Source organism: Monodelphis domestica, chromosome 2 (assembly GCF_027887165.1).
Source record: "Monodelphis domestica isolate mMonDom1 chromosome 2, mMonDom1.pri, whole genome shotgun sequence".
Lineage (NCBI taxonomy): Eukaryota > Metazoa > Chordata > Mammalia > Didelphimorphia > Didelphidae > Monodelphis > Monodelphis domestica.
Window position 1 is genome coordinate 308,162,614 of NC_077228.1, and position 6,000 is coordinate 308,168,613.

Below are 6,000 nucleotides of genomic sequence, written 5' to 3' on the forward strand. Positions count from 1 at the left end.
TTCCATGTATCTCAGGTCCCCACCACACCATAGAAATCATCATCCAACAAACTGATATATATATATATATATATGTGAAAGGTCTTTCATATTTCCTTCCATTTTTTAGTTTATTCTCTGGAGATGAACATTCACAAGTTATTTTCAAAATATGAAATCTGTAACTGTATATGATCTTTTGATTCTAGTTATTTCAGTTTTCATTATCTCATGTGGTTCTTTCCAAGTTCTTGAAGATTTAATTAGCTCATAGTAGTATTACATCACAGTCATATGCCACAACTATTTTTGGCTTTTTCTCAATTGGTGGACATCCTTTCAATTTCCAGTTCTATGCCACCACAATGTGAGCTCCTATAAACATTTTGGATTATATGGGATCTGTTCTTTTTTCCTTTGATCTCCTTGGAAAATAGATTCGGCGATGATATTTCTGGATTTGGGGTATACAGTTTTATAATTTGGGGGGCATAGTTTCAAATTGCCCTTCAAAATGATTGGATCAGTTCACAGTTCTACCAACAGTGTATTGGTGTCTCCACTTTTCCATATCCCCTCCAACATTTGTCAATTTGCCATTTGTTGTCATATTAGTCAATATGATGAGCATGAGATGATACCTCAAAATTGTTTTGGTTTGTTTTTTTCTAATCAGTAGTGATTTAGAGCATTTTTATATACCTATATATGGAGTTTGATTTCGTCATCTAAAAACTGTCCATATATTTTGCCAGTTTATCAGTTACAGATGGTTCTTATCCCTATAAATTAGACAGTTCTCTAAATGTTTAGTTGAAATACTGCCTATGAAATACCCACCCTATTTTCTTTGGTCCTTCTAATCTTGACCACATTTATTTTATTTGTACAAAAACATTTCAATCTAATATCCTCCAAATTATCCCATTTTATATCACACAATGTTCTCTGTCTCTTGTTGACTCAAATTCCTCTCCTCTCCATAAATCTGATAGGTAATGTGCTCCCTGTTCTTCTAAATTGCTTATGATATCTTCCTTTTATGTCTGGATCTTGTATCCATTTTGATCTTATTTTAGTGAATAGTGTAAGATATTGGTCTATAACTAATTTCTGCAAAACTACTTTCTAGTTACAGCAATTTTTACCAAATAGTGATTTCTTGTCCCAATAACCTCGATCTATACTTTTGTTGAATAAAAGTTTACTATAATCTTTCACTACCACTTGTTGTATGTCTGTTCTGTTCCAATGATCCACCTTTCTATTTTTTAAGCAGTACCCAATAGGTTTTTTCCCCCTTTCTATTCATCCTTTCCCTGGGAGGGAAAAATTGCATTTACAAAACAGTGCTGAAATAAGAACATGGAAAGGAAGAGTCCTTGGAATGTTAAGGCACCAAATGTAGGGTTCAAACTGGGTAGAAAGATGAGGTAGATGTCCTCCAGGTTAAAACTTGAATTCTTTGTATTTCTTACTACTGCTTTGGCCATTCTAGGTCTGAGTCTTCTGTTTCTTTTGCTTCTGCTTGGTGGCATACTCATGTTTCTGAAATCGTACTTCTCCTCCTAGGTCTGCTATTACTTTATGGGGTATTTCTGGATCATAGTCAAGGGATCCAGCTCCAACTCCTCTGGGGCCAGACCCACTAATCCCCCTTGCTGTTCAGGGTCTGGGCTTTTCATGTTCATTACTGTAGACAGGTCATAAGTATGAGTGCAACCTACAATGACTTCTTCAACAGTAGCTGTTCTCAGGAAGCACAGGAAGCAGCTGGGGTGTCTCACTGGTATCCATAGCCTCTTCAATCTTTTTTTCTGAGTTCAGGAAACTCCATCAGCTGGCATGGATCTGAAGCCCCCAGGAATGATGAGACTACTATCTGCAGAGGTTAATAAAGCCTGTTTCATCAGATTTATCCATACCACTCTCTTCCTCCTCCTTTTCCTCTGAGGATTCCTCATCAGAAAGTTTCAACTTCCCCCAAGGTGTCAATCTTTTCTTTCTCTATCTTAGTCTGCAATTCTGGGTGTATTGGTTCCAAATGCATTTCCTAGTCTTGTCCACAGGAGATTTTTCCCAGTCCCCAGGATGGTAACCAAAAGTGACAGCTATCAGAAATGAGAAAATTTGGTCCAGGGATCTTCAAGTTGGGGTAAGGAGAGGTCCTTATCCCTGTATGTCAATTACTATGGGGGGGGGGAGGAACTTTATGAACATTTGGTCCAACTGGCATCCAAAACAAAATCTTCAATTAATCAGATTAATCGTTTTTTTTTCTCCTTCTTAGAGAAAGATGTCCTGTCTTCCTCAGTCTTAAAAGCTGAGACAGCCAGTGATGATCTTGTGTCAGTTTCTAGGTCCTCTTCATAGAGCACTGATAGCTTCTCATTCTGTAAAATCTCTTCCACTGCAGAATTTTCTCAAAAGCCTGAGGGGTTTTGTGTCTCACACTAGAGTCATCTTCCTCTGTTTTCTTTTTCTAGAAGAGGTGGAAGACCCTGAAGACAGGAACCTGGAGCTCCAGTAGTGATCTCAGGGAATGGGAGACCACTAACACTGCAACTTTAAAACCCATTGGAGCTATGGCCCCAGTGGGACCCATAGGACCTAGGAACTCATCTTGGCAATCTCCTGTTCCTGTTCCTGCTCCAGTAACACAGCAACCTGCTTGGCATGATCCTCCTGCCACATCAGCAAGGCAATCTGCCACTGGACCAGCTTGAGTCTCTCTCCTTCATGGCAGATTCACTGGGTCAATGACCTACATGGAAGGTGGGGGCCCCAAATTCGGTGGGTATGGTCCTATTCCCATGGAAAACCAAATCTTAGAGGTGGTGGTGACTGGGGGGGGGGTAGTCCTGAGAGCTAGACTGTGATCAGGGGAGGAGGAGCTCTTGTCTCCATCCTAGCCTCTCAGAACTGGTCAATTCAGCACAATGCTCTCTGCCAGGTGTGGGTCTGTAGTCTTTCCACCAGCTCCTCTTGGCTTCCTTAGAAAGGTAATTCAGCCTCCACCAATGTGGCCTGTAGCTGGGGGGCTTGCCACTAAAGCTCCTCTTTGGGCTGCTTGGGAGCAGTACCTAGATAGTTATGATAATAACTGCTTTATAATACAATTTAAAATGTGGTACTACTAAGTCTATCTTCCTTTACATTTTTTTCATTAATGTTTTTCTATTCATGATCTTTTGTTTTTCCAAATGAGTCTTCTTGATTTTTTCCTAGCTCAATAAGATAATTTTTTTGGTAATTTGGGATGGCATTGAATTAGTAGATAACTAGGTAGAATTGTGATTTTAGTTATATTGGCTCTGCCCATCCATGAAAAGCCAACATTTCTCCATTTATTTAGATTTGAATTCATTTGTATAAAAATATTTTATAATTATATTCATGTAGATCCTGGACTTGTGGCAAGTATACTCACAGTTATTTTATCTGTGGCTATTTTAAATGGAGTTTCTCTTTCTCTTTTTTGCATGACTTTATGAGTAATATATAAAAATGCTGATGATTAGTTTGGGCTTATTTGATATACTTTTAAATAAAAATTATTAATTATTAAATAACAATTAAACTATAAAATATGTTATATGTGATAAGACAAATAATTAGATATTAATTATTATTTTTGACTTTTTTAGTTACATCTCTAGAATTTCCGTAAATATGTCATCTGCAAAAGAGATAGTTTTATTACCTCTTTGCCTATTCTGATTCCTTCAATTTCTTTTTCTCCTCTTATTTCTGATGCTAACGTTTCTAATACTATGTTAAATAATACTGGTGATAATGGACATCATTGTTTCATTTCTGAACTTACTGGGAGGACACTAGTTTCTCCCCATTGCAAATAATACTCATTGATAATTTTAGGCAGATGTTTCCCATTATTTTAAGAAAAATTCCATTTAGACCTATGCTTTCCAGTGTTTTTAATAAGTATGAATGTTATATTTTTAAATGGATTTTTCTGTATCTATTGATATATTTATGTTATTTTTATTACATTTGTTATTGATATACTCAATTATACCAATAGTTTTCTTTATATTAAACCATCCCTACATTCCTGGCATAGATCCTATTGGGTCACAATGTGTAATTGTTGTGATATATTATTGTGGTCTTGCAGCTAGTATTTTATTTAGAATTTTTGCATCCAAATTCATCAATGACAATGAAATTTTCTGTCTTTTTTCTCTTCTTGATTTAGGTATCAGCACTATATTTGCTTCATAAAAGGAATTTGGTAAAACTCATTCTTTATCATTATTTTAAAAAATTATTTAATATTGTAATCAGTTGATCTTTAAATGTTTGTTAAAATTCATCTGTTAATCTATCTGGTCCTGATCCTTTTTTAAAAATGAAGTTTATGTAAGCCTTATAATTTTTTTTCTCAAATATTTTCATTTAGATATTCTATTTACTCCTCTGATAGTCTAAGCAGTTTATATTTTTGTAAGTATTCTACCATTTTGCTTATATTATCAAATTTGTTGACATAAAATTGAGTAAAATAGCTCCTAGCAATTACTTTAATTTAAGTTCCATATCCTGTGTTCTTTAAATGTTTTAGTTGCTAAGTCTTGTGTTATCCTGACTGTAGCTCCACAGTATTGAAATTGTTCTTTTCTTGTTGTTTGTAGTATTTTTTCTTTAACATGGAAACTGTGCAACTTAGCAATCATGAGCCTGATAGATCAATTTTGTTTCTATCAAGAGATTCTGTATCTCTATCCATTTAGTTTATCTTTCTCTCATAATTTTCTTGATTTTCTTGTAATGCTCTTGTTTTCTCCTGTAGTTTTTCCTTGATCTCTCCCATTTGGTTTTTGAGGTCTTTTTTATGTTCTTTCTAAAACTCTTTTTTAGGTTGTGGTCATTTATTGTGTTTCTCTGGTGTTTTTCAAAGTAGATGTTTTTACTTCATTGTCCTCTGAGTTTGAGCTGAGTTCTTCTCTGTCCTTATATTATCTATTAATAGTTGAGGTCTTTTTTCTTTGGCTATGGATTATTTTTATTTTTAAAATTTTCGTAGCCAAGTCAATATACTTAATTATTGACTTTTTGTTGGGCTCCCAAGGTTCCTGTACTGTTTGAGTCTTCAATTTCAGAATTTTGTTGTGTTTGTTTTTTCCCGGTGCCCTATTTAATTATTCTAAATATTTATAGACAGTAGTCTAATATATTCCCCAAATCCCTTGTGTAAGTCCCAGTCTGTGACTTATCTCAGGTACTCCAACCTTCTGTGCCTATAACTGTAAGTAGACAGGTCACCTCTCCCTTCAGGTTTAACCAGACTTGACTCTCCTAGGAATGTTCACAGATGACAAGACCCCAATCCATCAAAAACCCCACTCAACCATGTGCCCTTCTTTCTCATTCCTCCTCTTCTACTGCTGCAACCCAGGACAGAGAAGAAATTCAGTTCACCTTCCCCAATCTTTCTTTTGCAAGGCTTGATGTTTTGCCCTTTAGGTCCATTGCCCCTGGACTTCATGTCCATGGACCACTCCTTCAATCCCTAACTGTGAGTCAGTGGACATCCCTGGTTCAGAGTAGACCACAGTCACTGCTACTGCCCCTGCTGACCTCTTTGCTGCTGCTACAGACCCATCTTTTCATAGGGACTTTTGCTTGTGGGTGTGGATTCCTGTAGGAGCCTCCTAGAAGTAGGCTCTATGGTTAAGCAAACAAGGTTAGGCTGCTAGCAAGTCCTGTCCTCAGGGGTTATATTATTGATTCTAAACTGTCAGCTCATTTCCTGCTGCTGTCTACAATTCTGAGCCATCAACTCACACTCACCAGGTTGTCTAAAATGATAAAAGGACAAAGTGACAATTGTGGGGGTTTTTGAAAAACCGTGAAACTAATGCACTGTTGATGGAGCTGTGAAATGATCCAACCATTTTGGAAAGTAATTTGGTATTACACCCAGAGAATTATAAAAACTGTGTATCCCCTTAGACCCAGCAGTAATATTGGAGGATCTGTTTTCAAGGAGACCAGGGA

General features: G+C 36.4%; 1 pseudogene; it reads right to left on the reverse strand.

The window, feature by feature from the left end:
- Positions 1–1,428: 1,428 nt before the first annotated feature.
- Positions 1,429–2,236, reverse strand: LOC103101977 (splicing factor 3B subunit 2-like; annotated as a pseudogene).
- Between the last annotated feature and the right edge of the window lie 3,764 nt (positions 2,237–6,000).